Source organism: Anopheles gambiae, chromosome 2 (assembly GCF_943734735.2).
Source record: "Anopheles gambiae chromosome 2, idAnoGambNW_F1_1, whole genome shotgun sequence".
NCBI classification, from domain to species: Eukaryota; Metazoa; Arthropoda; class Insecta; order Diptera; family Culicidae; genus Anopheles; species Anopheles gambiae.
In genome coordinates, this window is record NC_064601.1 from 30984424 (window position 1) to 30999027 (window position 14604).

At 49.5% G+C, this 14604-nt stretch overlaps 1 protein-coding gene across 1 annotated transcript in view; it reads left to right on the forward strand.

The window, feature by feature from the left end:
• The first annotated feature begins 3192 nt into the window (after nt 1-3192).
• Nucleotides 3193-14604, forward strand: part of LOC1272942 (uncharacterized) — a 30220-nt gene continuing 18808 nt past the window's right edge. Inside the window, exon 1 of the mRNA XM_061647633.1 lies at nt 3193-3868. The gene's annotated coding sequence lies outside the window, so the exon portion shown is untranslated. The remainder of the gene's footprint in view (nt 3869-14604) is intronic.

The window sequence follows — 14604 nt, forward strand, 5'->3', positions numbered from 1 at the left end:
TTGTGAAAGAAAATATCCGAATTTAATTTACATTCTTGAAGCTTCTTTAAATAATTCTTTGAATTCTATAGCAATCCTTCCAGTAGTATGTCTTACAGACAGTATTCCTCTTGTGAAATGGCAGCTGCTATACATCTGTTCAAGCCCTTCACACTTGCCAAGAAAGGAAAAGAATGCTCGGTGTGTTCGCGACACGTACACACAAAATAACACCATTCTTCCACACTTTGTTTGGACACACTCGACCCTCACGCTGCATGTGCTGCATCTCGCATGGGCAACAAAAAGAGGAAAAACACGATAACATTTCTGACTCGTTAAGAATTTTGCCTCCCAAACCACCGACAACCATGCCACACACTCGAACAGGAAACGAAGATTCCACTTCCCTCCTAACGAGATCTCGAGATGACGACGGCGACGACAACGGGAGAGCTCACTTCGTCAGCGTACCACACTTTCGGGCCAAAAAATCACGTACTATTCCACAATTAGAGCCATTTCTTTTCCTTCCAGTACCGAGCCACTCGTGCGGACCGCGGCAAACCATCATCCTGACCCACACCGCCTCGGTCCACACCTTTTCATTCTTTTCCTCGTTATCCACGCGATCAACCACAGCGCGCACGCCCAAAGAGGTTGCTGCTGATGATCGTTTCAAAAGCATGTCGCTTTTTTAACACTACCACCACCACCACCATTGCTAGGCACTAACGCTTCTCCGGCTAGGTCGTTTGGTTGCACTTGAAATTCATCTAACTGTACACGGGTACACGGGACCAACGAGGGAAGGCCACGGTCACCGTTGTCGTGGGAGGATCTCGCGTTAGCGATCGGTTCCAGGGCCTGTGTTGTTTGTATGCTTATGCTTACAGCATGCTGTCGAGAGCGCATGTAAAATCGGTCACCGGTGCTCATGCCCATGCCCCTGCCCATGCACACACGCCCGGTACACGTTGGCAGCGTACAAGCCCTGTGCCTGAAAGCGTCTCTCGGAGCTCCGTGGAAGTGTGTGTGTGCGTGTGTTTGTGTTTGGTCCCAGAGATGGCTGCTCTTTCTGTAAATGCTATTATATGCTATATGCTACCATAAGATGTGCTACCACTCGAAGTGAATATATCAACATAGCACATGCCCGAGCACATTCCTTCCCTCTTCCCACCAGCCACCATATCAAGCTACTCTGTAACCATACAACATGCATTGAATGCACTAGAGCTAGGCTGAACATTGCGCTGCTGGACTTGAGTTCTCACCAATTAGATCTTCCAATAGAATGACACACCTGCTGTTAAATGGAAGGCGTGTGGTTAAAATACATTTCCCGATGTGGACGAAAACAACATTGCAATGCAGGTGGATGCTTTTCTGGAATTATGTTGTCAATTCTTAGATTCTAAACTCATCAATCTCGCTCAATCTCTCCAAACAAAAGTGACATATTTGCTGTAGATGTTACGCAAAATTAATTACACAGCGTTTTGCTATTTCTTTCCTCCCATTTTCCACCACTCAATCCATTTACAACTCGTTAAAACAGATTACAGCAAGCTGTACACACAACTGTCATCATCGGACGACGTCCGATTTATCTCCCTGCGCTTAACGACTGTTTTGAAGTTCTGAAATCCGATTGTCAGCTATGATTAGCATCTTCGCTGCGAGTGGTGGTTCTAAATATAGAATTGCGCACTTTGCCGGCGTCGGAAGATCAATCATAAACATTCTTCTGCCAAACCGGGCAGTTATTCTTGAGCTACTCGCTCTCTCCCTGTCAAACAGCGGTGTGTTCCGTCTGCCGCCGTGCCAGGTGAACGCGACACGGAATGTGCAAAGCAAATGACAGCAGAAATTCTTAGATAGCTGTTTCAAGCCTTTGCCTTTATTTTCGTTTTTTCTTGTCTACCACCGGTTCTAGCTGGCCCGCATGTTCATTCTTCTAAAACGCCCTCCCATTAAGCTTCCCCCATCCTCTCCGGTGATATTAATCGAAGCATTCAAAGCTCCACAAAGGCCGGCGCTAAAAACATCAGCCACATCAGACCGTCTGGCACGGTAGGAAGGCAACCCGATTGCTACCGTACGCACGGCAGGGGGTTGATGGATTCGAGCATATGCGATGCTGCCAGCAGCGATCAAGAATCGAGAAGAAAGCAAAGACGGAGGCGTTGGGGCAGTGGAGGACCCAATAGCAAGAGGGAGAGAGGAAGGCAAACAAAAAACGAAACGGCGATATTCGGGGGAAAAGTGGCAAAAGAAAGTCGCCATGAAGAGCGAACCTGGCCAGAGAGAATGCTTTGTATGCGACGTGCAGCTCGGAAGCCCGGAGAAGAGCTGCTCTCCGCAAAGGCCAATTCTGATCCGCTCGCCTCATCCCAAGGTAGGGGATGAGAAAAGCTCTGGCCGCGGGCTCCACGCGAAACAAAGGTGGAAAAAGCAAGATTCTCACCCAAAAGCCAACCTTCGCTCGATCGTGCACAGCAAAGACCCGGGCGAAACTTTCTTTCCCGAGCACGATGCTCGTTCTCTATCGCTGTTTCTCTCTCTTCTGCTCTCCATTTACGAGGACGATCATCGCCTTTTTTCTCAACCCCCTTCGATTCTCCCGCAGCGATTCGTTTCGTTCCAATTCATCTTCAGCTTTCTCGTTCTGACGCCCTTCCCCGGGGAACAGACCGGGAGACAACCCGGGGAAGGCCGAACGGTGAGAACGCGCCGCCCGCGAACGGATGCGGAGGAATGCGGGAACGGACGATCTTCACCGACACAGAAACACGTACCGCGGGAGATGATGAGAGAGAGCGAGCTTTGCTCGGAATGGGGGTTGGCTCTCCCTCTCCCGAAAAGGGGGTTTTGCTGGATGTGCCCATTCTGGCGCCACGCACACCCCTCGGGAGCTGTACACAAAGCGTGCACGGGGGTTGAGAAAAAGAAAGGGGTTGATCGACGAACCAGATCCCAACCCGCCCCGTTGAGCCGTAAGCACCACCCGTACCAGAGTGAGACGGAGGCGAACCGGGAACGATCGTTACCGCGTCGCGGGATGTTGAGCTGCTCGCGCTCGCTCTCGTTATCGCCCTCTCTCGCTCTCTCGGTCTCTTTTCCTTCGGAAGGTCGAACTTTCAAACCAAAGCGCAACAGCGCGCCGCGGACTTCTTTGCCGCGAGACCATAAAAAGGCACCGGTTCATCATTGGCGAACCATTGTTCATGATGCATTCCGCGTACTAGCATCCCCAGTTGCGTGCGTGCTTTCCGTTGTGTATGCGGTTCCCCCCTTCGTCCGATCTTCGTTTGACCCACCAGAGCATCAGCGTCCACCAGGGGTGTTGTGCGTTCCCGTCTTCTGTAGGGTGCAGCTTTGTTGATTCTCAAAACCGCGTGTGTGAGATCCTGTGTGCGCGTGCTAGTTGCTAGTTGATTGTCGTCGTTACTGACGAGCGGGATAACAGAGAGGGCCAGTGTGAAACAGATCGTGCCCGTGCAGCGTGCGGGGAACGTTGTCTTGTACGCATCTTGACACTTGACACCGTGTGTGACCGCCAGCAGTGCAGCAAGTGCCTGTTTGATTGTGGTTGGAACGAAAAAGGGTTCAACGCGGACGTAACAGAACCGACTTGCGGTGATAAGCGAAAAGCTCGCATTTGTGCTCAAGTGTGCGTGTGTTTGGTGTGAGCTTGGTGTTTACTGCCTTAGTGGAGCTGGTATACCCGTTACACGTTATGGAACTGTGAGCTTACCTCCGGAGCAAAAGAACTTCAACACCTCGTGTACCCAACCACAACCGTTCGCCAAACAGATCGAAAGTTGGTGGCGAAAGTGAAGCCGAACCTGCAGGAGTTAACATTCTACCGCATATCATCTAACAGGTACTGTACACCTCCAACTCCTACAATGCACCTAACAGCCGTTTCCACCATGTTCGCGTTCTTGCCCAAGTGTGTGTATGTGTCTCTGTGTGAGCGCGCGCTCTTCCAGAACTCTATCCTACAAGCTAACGCTTACGGGTGTTGTTTCGTGCATTCTTCCATGCCTGGTTGGAAAATTGCGGAAGTGGTCGATCGGTCCGATAATTCATCCGCGAGCGCTGGAGCATGTGCAATTTAATGCCAATCGCATATATGCTTTATGCTCCTTGCTAACCCTCACACCATACCAACCGCCCAACTCCACGAGAGCATATCGCTTCTTTGATCGACCGAAGCTGGGCTACAGATCGTGCACAAGCCTTCACAGCGGATAATGTATGGCCTATGGTTCTTTTTATTGTGTGTGTGTCTGTGTGTTCGTTTCGCTATTATTGGAATCTATGCCCTCAGATCTGAAGCGTGGAGTCTTCTTGTTCCTCACACATACGGTCTTTGGCGGGCGTTAGATCGCATTCGCCCTGAAGATGGTATCATCCATTTTTCACAGCGCCAAGCAGCGCCGTGCACCGTCGTAGCGCTGCATACGCTTCCAGTGCACTTCCTTCTCTTCTGGTGCCATTGGCAAATCCCTCCTACTTCTTGCTAAATGCTAAATCGATTCGCGGTATTTTGCCTTCGGGCACGAATTTCTAATAGAACTTCGCTTCCCTTTCGAGTTGCATTTTCCTTATCCTATACTTCGCTTGCTTCTGCGCCTCCGCCGGATGGCATTGACGCCAAGATCACCACAAAACAACCCTTTTCCTCGCACCGTTTGTTCGGCAGTGTTAGATATACATAAAGACACACACACACAAAACCGTTCTTGATGCCAGCCAGCTCATCCCGCTACCCCCTCTATCAAGCATCATTATGCCCGATCGTTGGTGAAGTTTTTCCTTCTCGCCCTGGAAAGCCCACTTCACACTCCAGCAGCGACTTGGAGTTCGCCCCGAGTTCTTCCTACGTACAGTGAAAAAGGAAGGAAAACAGAATGAACCTCCAGCACCACCCACCACCACCACCGCCGGGTGTGGTTGTGCCGAGAGCTGGCTTCACGACCCGGAGATGTTCCCGACCATTTTTTTTCTCCGCCGGCCACTTCCGATCGCTTCCAATCACTTCCAACCACCGTCCCATGGCGATGCGACCATATGGTGCGCCTACGGGGTGAGCGGAGGTATATGGCGCGATCGAACATCGATGCCAAGAAAAACCCCCAAGGAAAACGTAGCCTTCTTTAGATCAGGATGACAGGGAGCATTCTCCCTTTAAAAAGCCACCCATAGACGAAGAAAAAAGTGATAGAAGCGAAATTGGATGCAAATATCTGCATGCAAACGGTTCGTCGCCTCCCTTCCTTTTCCCAGCTTTGGCTGCTTTATGTAACGCAGCGTGCAGGCATCCATAAACTTGTGCCACCATCGGCGCATCGCAAAAGAAAGGAAACTCCTCCTCTCTCGCGTGCGCGCGCCTCAGTAAGGGCGGATGTCAAGGTAAGGCCACAGACGGGCAAATTGTATGGATGCACCCGGCCAAACACGGGATCGACGAGATCAGGACAGGCACAACACACCCGGTACACCCGAGCGAGGCATAATGATAGCTATTCTATTGCATAGAAGATGCATAGAAGTCTGGTAGCATAGAGCATGATTCCCATCTGCGAAGGAAAAGCAGTAACCAGCAGGACGGTGGGTAAGAGTAAAGGGCGCAAAAAGTACGATCATATAAAGAATTACAATCTCTCCGCTGCGGCGGCTGCTGCTGCTGCTAGCCCTACCGCTTTCATCGAGTGGGACAGGGGATGATGGGAGGTTCTCGCGTGTGCGCCTTTACGAGCAATTTTACAAGCGAAGGATAGCAAACGACAGTCACTCCACGATGCTCCCGCGTACCAGGCGCATACGGGCGGCGTTCTGAGCGGCATGGAGAAATGGGATCGCATAAGAAAGCGATGCAAAGGGAAAAAGGCAACGAAAAAAAAAGTAAAGCTAACTGACGCCTCGGAAAAGCATGCCCATCCAGAAGGTGGAAACAGAAAGATGAAGAAGCATACTCGCGGAATAAAATGCGCACGAGCGCGCAAGATCGGAGCCAACGGTACTTGCGTGGCCGCGGTCGGCGCAGGTCAATGTTTTATAATCAGGCACGCTTCGTTTCGGGTTTACCGACCGTGTACGGAGAGGAATAATAAAACCAAACATATCCCCAACCACACACACAAACACCCATACACACACGTGAGCGCAGAGATATGTGTTACCGTCCAACTAGACGCAGCAGCAGCAGCATAAGACGAACGAGCGCGTTGCTCATCAACGCATTTGCCGTTTGTTTGCCAGCATTTTCGCTCTGGAACGACTTCCGGAGCCGTGTGGCCCTTCCGACTGGCTACCGGAGTCAAGAAGGGAGCGTTAGTTCCCTTTTTTCCGATTCTCTTCCGGGTTGGAATTTCGCGTCCAGACCGGGGACAGCGAGAGAAGCGATTTAAAGTCGTTTCTTGCAACAAAGCGACGAACCTTTCTTGTAGTCGCTACAGAAAAAAGCATCCTCCCACAAACGAAATAAAAAAAATCTTTAAACAATCTCCTCCCCAAAAAACGCTCAGCACACCGTTTTCCGAAACGAAACGAGCGGAAATGTGTAGGTACGGACAATTAGTTTCGCGTTTTAGCGCGCAAGCTGCGAGTCGGCGGCAGGCGAGGCAACAGTCCACAATACGCTTGGAGCCACGAACGAACCGAACGGGTCAAATTAACCACCGGTGTACTTGGTCCGATCTTCTGCAACTCTGCGCCTACAATCTCCGCCCGCCCAGCCCCCGTTTGTTCAGAGTACGTTTGTTACGATGTAAATTGTTAGAAAACTGCGTCCACAGCAAACGGCACCCATCGGGGTTGAAAACCCTGGGCATCGTTCGAGCGGGTACGACTTTCCTCCCAACCAGAAGCCGTGGTTCGTTCACTCCCCCGGCCGCCGTGAGTGGCAGCAGAATGGTACTGGGAACTGGGAATCGTTCTGATGTCGGTGACACCATCTCACGCCCGACGAGATTCGGACGGGGCGGACGGGGCGAGAAGCACGAAGAATGCCACCCTTTAACGATCGCAACGAATCGAGGCGAATGGCGAATAATGATGAACTGCAGCAAACGGAACAGCAACCTTCTGGGATGGAGGGGGAGAGAGAGAGAGACATGGTGAGTGATGGAGCCTGTTGCCTGTTTCAGCTCAGTTCTTAGGACAGAAGCAGTCCTGGTACAGCTGCAACGTCGCTTCCCTCTCCCGGTATAAAGTGGTGATTAAACGGAGACGCAACCCCGTACCAAACCGCATTCCTGCGCAGGTCAATATCATCCCGATAACGGGGCATAGTAGTTGGCATAATCGTTACATGTAATCGGTTCGATAGAACTGATAAGCACAACCATCAGCGCTACGACGCATGCGACGAGCGCCAAAAACCCCTTTTCAGAGCCGTTAAACGCGTGTGGTGCCATGACCAGGATACGTCGGTGATAGTTAACTCATTTTTGCTAAAGATGCAACGCGCTCATTATAACGCGTGTGTGGCAAATGAGTCCCATTTTGCGCATGATTTATATCAATTTATCACTTCCATCAGTGTCTGCCATATTAACCCGCACCCGCACTCTTACTACGGTCGTTTAAACCCGTCCAGTTATGAATGAAAACGATGGCATCGCTCCCAACACAAAAGCTACCCTCTTTCGCTCCCTCGTTAGCCCTTTCTAGCACGCGTTTCATTCCGTCGGAATCCATTAAAATCAGTTACAACAGCATTAAGATAGTAACCATCAGGATTGGAAGTGATAAATTTAATTTAGCGGAAAATCGACCGCTGTACAAGCTTCTTCCCTACCACCCAACCACACACTACCATCCTCCTCTGCTTGGTAAACGTTTGTGCAAAAAAAAATCTCACATTCGTACGGTGGTCCTGTGGCCCCATTGAAAGCAAAACGAGCAAATCGGAACGATCAGGCGGAGGACGACGGATGAGGCCCGTGTCCGTCGAGCTCAAATAAAACTGAACCATCATTTTCCACCTTCTTTATTTGTGTGGCGGAGAAACCCTTTTGTGCTGCTGCTGCTGCTGCTGCTGCTGGCAGGGGCGTAAAATAACCCATTACATACCACCGGCAGACATTTCAGCCCAAATGATGACCGACAATTGGGACGAAAAAGGAGTTGGTCTCGTTTTTTCTCTCTTTCTCACCTCTTTTTGTTATCACGTCCACCCTGTGCTGCGCCTTTGTAGAAGCGACACATTCGTGCTACGATGGCCACACATCATGATGATGATGCTGACGGGGCGGCTGACGATGGTACGAACAATGGTTAAATGTTTTACACCGCCACCGCCTTTTACGGGGCAGGCGATAAAGTTTTGTTTAATTTGTTTTATCGCTCGTTTTAATGCTTTCAATTATCCTGTACGCTTCGTTGCTGCACCGCACATGTTGCGAGTCGGTTGGGTCCTTCTTCTTCGAACCACGCTTCACACGGTACGCACTGATTAAGCGTATCTAATAGTGCAGCAGTGAACAATGGTGTACCCTTCATGGGCTCACGTCTCTTTTTCCACCAACAAAAAAAAAGACCAGTACAACAGGATGTTAAGTTTCCCGGGAGTGAAGGATGTAAACAGTTTTTCGCCCGAGAGCATCCCGAGATAAGACGATATCGGGGATAAGAGAAGACCCTAAATAAACTTAAACCGCCAACAGAACGGTTCGATTGAGATGTCCCCTTGCTGGTGGAAGGTACCGAGTCAAGACGGTAATGCAAATAAGGAAGACGTAGAATTTCTTTACAAACTAGACGACGACTTATAACTTTTATCTTCGACCCCAGCCGAGACACTGCGGCGAGGCTGAGAAGTTTGGGCCCCGAGAGATTAAAGCTAACTCTCGGGGGTGCCGCTGTGGACTAACTTTCGCTCCCAGCATTGGGTGTTAGTATTTCCCAAGTTCCGCCACTGTTTGACCAACAAAATGTAAACAAATCCCAAAATAGGATACCCGGTCCCGTCCCGGGTCGATAGGATAGACCTTTCTTCCTTTCTTCCTTTCATCTTACCAACGGGCCAATGCTGTTGTGGCCTCAATGTAAGGGCCCGTTCAAGATAACTTCATTAATTTAGGCAAAACACCTTTGCAAGAGGTGATCCGCTGTATCCCATCATCCGGGTGATGACAGCGTCCCAACGACAACAAAAAATGCACGCAAGCAACCAATCTTCAAATCTGCTTTCCTCACGCGTTTAATTATAGAAAACGAAGACCCTAGCCCCCGCTGTACGTTCCAAACTGTGGGGGCTCTTAATACCCAACACCGTAACGGTGACGAATTGTGGAATAAGAAGTCCAGAATGCCGCGCTCACCCAGTAGCTTCAGGGTCGCCGCCAACTCCAAGGCCGCGCGGATGAAGTATTTTCCCGCGCACAGGAAATGATCCGGCAAATAAAGAACGCTTACTGGGGGGAGAACGGTGGGGGCTGGGAATGAGGGGTGATGATTGAGAAGAAAAAAAACTTCAACGTTCCTGAAAGAATCAATTTAAAAATGGAACGAAAAATTTACGTGCGACCCTCCCGCGTGAACCTCACGCGATGCGCAATGGCACCGTGTCATCGCCCGTAGATGCCCGTTGAGGATGGAACTACCGGGACACGGTTGGCTGAAATCGTGAGATTCTCTCAATTAGATAGAGGTGCAGTTTTGTTTCTTTTTTTCTTTTTTTTGTACACCGTTTTAATTGAAAACGACAGCACACGGCCGAGAACGTAGCTCGAGAACACGAGTTGCCGGACCGATCGATACACAAGATTGAGCCTCCCGGGTGGAAGACATTTACCAACCACCACACCCCCTTGGAAAAGACGACGGTTCGATGAACCACGGCAGCATACCGACGTGAAGCTGAAGAGCACGTTTCGTTCGAATCCAAACGCATCGAATCGATAGCGCGGGCGCCCGCCTTACTCCACGGAAAGGAGCGGTGTTGGTAAGTTTTGGGGCGAATTCAATTCTAGGTGCCCGAAGCCACCACTCTCGCCATCATTGCCCCGGGGAGGCTGCATACTTTTCTAACCCGATACCGATGATCCCGGGTCCCGGGACTACGGTGGCGTTCTAAGCCACTTCACCACACAGGCCCACCCACCCCAAAACGGAGGCTCGTTAATTGGAATCGGTACAAAACCTGCCCGATCACGCGTATCTGGTCTGCGTAACGATGGTTTATTTTTTGGCTTTGCTGTTTTTGCCTTCTATATGCACGCCCTCCGCTATCGAAATAGAGTGTTTTGTGGTGGTTGTTGTTATGCTTTTATAAGATGAACAGAATAGAATATGCTCCCCATCCATCCGGTGTGTGCTGTTGTTGCTCTACAAGCTCCGCAACCTTGCACAAAAAAAAATCGGGCGAAAAGAGGTGAAAAATGTACAGCGCAACCACGGGGAGGGAATCATCTCGCGAACTACCAATAACTACAAGCGCTCCATCCAGCACAGTTCTGTAAGCCACACAGAAACGGAGTGCAAAGGAGAATACACAGCAACAAAAAAAAACATCGAACTCAGCCCACAGCCAAACGTTTTCAAACCCCAAAGGCAATAGATCAGAATCGGAAAACGGCAACCGCTTTCCCTCGCACCATTTTCCAGCCTGCCCTGGAACGATTCTTCCAGGCTGCCCCCGGGGTCCGAACGATGCCCGAAACACCCGTTACCGGTAATGAAATAATTTAAAATTGAGCCTAGTATAGCATGCCAACTGGAGGTGCTTTATTTTTTAACCGTTTTTTTGTGTGTGTGGAGCAACCTAGCAAAAGCTATTATTACACACACACATACACGGGTGTATTGGAAGAGGAAGGAGCAGGCTCGGTTATTTCTCTTTGGTTTTCATCACACGATGCATGAAAAATGCACCATTAAACATTCGGGGTGCAATACACGGACCGCACCAGCAAACTGCATCGGGATTTGTTTATTGCGTTCATTAGCGGCACCGCATTTGTTTGCCGTTTACAGAGGCAAACATAAAACCGAGAAAAAATATGTAAAGATAAAGTTGCAACCCAAAGCTTGCTTCCCACAGAGAAACCTTAAAAAAGGCCTCCAAACAGGGTCCTCCTCAGCCCATGCCTTTCCACATACCGCTCTCTCTCTGTGGAGCAGATTAAGGTGAACAAACAAATGAATAAATAAACTACTTCCGTTTGCGTCTGCCGGCCGCAAACCCCCTCCCTCCCCCATTCCAACGCCCGGGGAAGGAACGCGGGAAATGCCACACAGCCCCTACTGGAATGGATCGTCGACGCCACGCACTTGTTCCATCTCGGTAGGGAAGGAGGAGGCTGTGTGTTCACTCCTGGCCGCTCGCAGCGTAAATATTTTCCTCCTACCCGTTCCAAAAATCCAAGGTCCACGAACAAAAAAAGCACTCGGCTCAACATAACTGTGCATTCGGCAAAACGAAAAGCATTACAGCATTAAGCTTACATCAAGCACGGGGGGGAAGAGGGGGATCACAATCGTACAAAACAAAAACATAAATCCACACACACAAACACACACAAAGAGGATGCAAACGCGGATCAGCGTCGGGCTAATCTCCCATAACGAAGTAGCAGGCGGGCGAGCGACCGGGGGTGGCTGGCTGCGTGGGTGATGCGTTAGCAACCCGCACACCCTGATGATAATATTAACAGGAAACTTCTGTTCTGGCTCTGTCTAATGTTGTCATTATGTTGCCATTACGCACCACGGGCCTTGCAACACAAAACGCCCACCCTGCCAAACCTGCGCCAAAGAGCGAACGTGCGTTCCAATTAAAAATAGATTAACCGTCAAGTGTAATCACGCTTTTCCCGCGACGTTGTTAACGCAGTGCACAAGACCAGCCCCAGCCTTCCCCATCATCCCCTTGCTCTTCCTTTTACAAAGCGGAAAAGCAAAGCCGGTTGTACTGCTGCGAGAGAGTGCAGGGCGAGGAGACACTTCACGGTTGCTCTGTTCTGGAAATTGCTCCGAAATGTTTCTTTCCATTTGCAAAGGGGGGAGGTTGAATTTGGGGTTTTCTCCTGCTTTGTGCTCGGGTTTCATTCGTCTCACATCAAACGGCTGCCGGGGTTTGATGACGAACTTCGAGGGAAATGTATTTTCGTACATTCAACCCAGAATAATGTAACGCGAGTGCGATGGCCCCGCTCCCGATGATGCTGCTGCTGCTGGGGGAGGGGACGGGAATGTTCTTTTACTTCTTGTTATGGTAAATCATTCCCGTTTTTTCATTGTGCAATAATCGTTTCATAGACTGTCGTACTGTTTTAGCGGCATTGTATTCATCATGCTCACTGTGTCACTTGTTGGTACGAACAGCTTGCAAGCATGGCTCATTTTATGTAGAAAAATTTAAAAAAAAAACAGGTTCTAACATAAAACAGCATATCGGCTGCCGCTCTTTTCCCCTATCGGCACAGCTTCCTTTGCACGAAGGAAGCAATAAACAAACAAACAAGAAAACCATCCTTCGCAAACCGTCAAACCAGTTTGTATCGATCCACGGTATCCGAGATTCGCCATCGCGCACCGCGGGAAAGGAAGTTAGCTGGGCCCTCTGGTTAGCTCTCTACCGTTTACAACCCTCTGGCAGCACAGAAGGGTTGCCCCGTCTCCTCCTCCTACCCACAACTCATCCAAACCGGGACTGAATGGAATCGGGTTCAAACCGAGCGACACAAAACAAAGAACTGGGTCACAACGGCAAAACGCTGAATGCAAAATTGAATGTGCGCCGCCTCCCCTCTCCACCAGTTAAACGCCAGGCTGGCCAGGACCCGCGAGTGGCCATTGGCAGCATCAACCATAACCATTGGCAGAAATTGGTGACAAATACCACTGTGCCGGTGTCGAACGAAAGTGGTGAAAGTGGTACGCCCGATCTAAATTGTGTGTGCAAGAAGCGCCGAGCGCAACAGAGGCTTGTGCTTTTTTTTTTGTTACGCTCGATTTACGCTTCTATGCCCGTGCCCAGCTGCTTCCTCTTGGTCACTGTAATTTGGCAGTACAAAAGGAATAAACTTTTCGGCCATCATTACTCACCCCCATGCCGTGCTGGGAACAAAAATGGTTTTATGACTTTCGATTGACGGAGCAAGCAAACGAAAAAAAATGAGGTCATTTTATCCCCGGCAGCCCCAGCCAGGAGAGGAAATGGGGATTCTCTTTTGTGGTGGAAGGTGTTAAAAATTGTCTTTCCATTCTGCGCCGCCACCCACGCCCGAAGGAAGAAAGTTCCATTACCTTCCCCGTTTTATTGTGTGCGCTTATTGGCCCCACCGTGCTATGCTTTTGTGTTGGTTGTGTTGCCCCTTCTCCCTTTCTTCTCCGACACATTGGGGAAAAGTCAAATTAAGCCAAGGTAAACAAAAGTCTCCGGGTTTTTATTGTGTGTGTGTGATGACGTAGAATGGGATAGTCAAATAAATCATGCCCGTAATAGAAGGGCACATAAAAGCCATCATTCCGCGTGTTAAAACCCCTCCCGCGGGTAAGTTGAGTGAATGAAAATGAGATTTTAAACAGCAGCAAAAGCAGCTGTTTGTCGTTGGCAATGGAAATTGGCAAAAGTTTGGCGTGCCTGCCATTGACCACCGCTGAAGTTGGTTGAGGAAACGTTCGCCGTTTCGTTTGTATTTTTTTATGTTAAACCAGTGTGTGAAAAGAAAAGCCCACAGTTGAGGATCGGATAGCGGCAACTCGCTCTCTACCTCTCAAAGGCAACACACCGAATTTTCTGCCCATTTGGAAAACATCAATGACCTTTACACAAGCGTCAAAAATCAGCGAAACCATTGGCAACAACCGCAGCAGCGCATTTCCTTTCGTTGCGTTGGGTGGAGGGAAATCCCTTAAAAGGAACCAATTTATTTCCAAGCGTGCAAATAATAGCGGCCTTTTTGTGCGCTGCCAATGTTCACACCTCTTTTCAAAGCACCATATTTAAATAGCTTTCGCTTCCGATTGGGGTTTTGTTTTCCTTTGCCGTACCATTTTTTCCCCTCTTTAAGGAGAAAAAGAAAAAAAAACTCCTTATTTTATAAATTTTCAAAACGCAAGGAAACAAACAAACAAACAAAAAAACGCGTTACGCTCAGCAAACAAACGGACGTTGGAGATTTGAAACCCCACCCAAAACTCCACCCTCTTTAATGAGCATTTTTGGCGCCTAATTTACCAATAGTTGATGGTCGAATGGTGGTGGAGGGCAAAAAAATTGAACTCTCCCAACAAACCTTTGCCACCTGCTACTGCTACCTCCATCCCCGCTCCTCAATAGGGTCCATCATCATGTGCCCGGTGCGGGCACAGATGGTTTCCCAAAGGGGTGAACAACAACAAGAAAAAAACAGATTAAATAGATGCATTGGCTGAGATCTTCGACCTCTGCTCATCCCTCGCCAGAGTGGCCAGAAATAATTGAAACTGCATCGCCCATGATGATACTTTCACGGTTCAAACACTGCGCCCATCAAATAGGTGTAGGCTTCAAGTAAAACAAAAGTACACTCCCCCTCGCTGCACACCATTGCCTTGCTTTTTGCCTCCCCGCCCTCTCTATCTCTAATAGAAAAGTTAAATCTTCCCATCGGGGCACCGTGC